Source organism: Saccoglossus kowalevskii, chromosome 12 (assembly GCF_978046115.1).
Source record: "Saccoglossus kowalevskii chromosome 12, keSacKowa6.1, whole genome shotgun sequence".
Taxonomy (NCBI): Eukaryota; Metazoa; Hemichordata; class Enteropneusta; family Harrimaniidae; genus Saccoglossus; species Saccoglossus kowalevskii.
Window position 1 is genome coordinate 9,286,657 of NC_140652.1, and position 1,735 is coordinate 9,288,391.

Genomic DNA, 1,735 nt, shown 5'->3' on the forward strand with positions numbered 1-1,735 from the left:
ATGATCTCTCTATGTATTGTGGTTTGGTGTTAAATTAAATGAAATCTAATGTATTATACGCCGCGAATTTATGTTTATTTTATATTGTTTATTTTATTTAAAAATAATAAAAATGACTGCAAACTAATTGAATATATATATAGTTTGAAGTCATTTTTATTATTTTTAAGTATTTTATTATGTATTAGTTTAATTAGCGCCACATACATCTGGCCCAACGCATATATATCGTGATTTCCCCATTGACTGGTTTAGTCAACCAATTATAAACTTGTTTTAATAGCGCGCCTGGCAAAGTCACCAGTTACAATCAGGACACATACACACTCAAATAAAATGGCAGAATCTATCGATATTAGCCATTAAAACAATCGGGGAAACACGGCTTATCGTCTACGGTAGCTGCAAATAGCAATTGTTTATCAACATGTATTAACATAATGTGTTGATTGGAGATGGAATAAAATATTTCTCTGTATAGCACAATGCCATTGATCAGAAAATATTTTAATTTTTGCTCCAATACTCAGCATAAACGCCGTACGCCGGTGACTTTTAAATAGCTTAAATCCGTTGGGCGACGAATCAATTTGGGATTTTATTGTTGTATTGTTTACTATAGCTGTATCATTGAAGCGGAAGGTTCGTCACCTGTGCACGCGCGGAAATTGAGTTCCAAGAGACGATAACAACACACGCTAAAAAAACGCAAAGGTTCATGGGTAGACGCTTATTTGTAAACAATGACAAGCTATGATCATCTGATGCATGCGCAGGTGACGACTCCCCCGTTTTTGTTACCATTTTTGTATCAATTGCTGTAAAATTGAGACAGTTATTTTTTTTAAAGTGACGACTAAAGCAAGTTGTTAATCAAAATAACAAGATTCTTGTTGACGCAAAGGAAATTCGGTGTGGTTTACAGTAAATTGTATGTATTTGGCTATAGGCTTTGATTCCTATGCATGGGTCCGATTATAAAATCATATAGTGTGCGAACCTGGCGTTCCAATCTACAGTATGATTCTTAGTAGTGTAGCTGGGTAAGCTGCAATTATTGGTCATGTCTAAAAAATAATTCGTACTGAAACTAAACCAAATTTCGATATCTTCAGAACACCTAAAATAGTTGTTGCCACCCATGACAATCATGAAAATTTGAATCGGCACCTGTGTGAACCCTCTTAGCAGGGGTTCTTTTTCACCGATCTGCAAATTCCGACGACATGACCTATAGTTAACACCTTTTACTTACTGACTTTACGTTTTACACTATTAAAGCTGCAAGCAGCATCACAGGGGCCCAAGCTTTCAAACATATATTCCATAAATAATGAGGTCAAATGATACACATGATACACAATTGGTTAGTTTGAATGATTAGTACCATGAAGTCGAAATGCAGTTGGTTCCATATATTTATTTGAGATACAAAGGTTATGAATATTAATGAGTTCACATATGGTCATCTGTTATTTCAATCAAATCTCTTGTTCAAGGTTGTCATAATAACACAAGATTCATCTTCCTAACTGCAACAGTGTTTGAGATATGACAGTTATGCATATTAATGAGCTCACATGACCATATATGGTCATCTGTTATTTTAATCAAATCTCTTGTTCAACGTTGTCATAATAACACAGGAATCATCTTCCTAACTACAACAGTGATTGAGTTATAACAGTTATGCATATTAATGAGGTTAGAAGCCCCCACCCCATGGGTGCCCGGC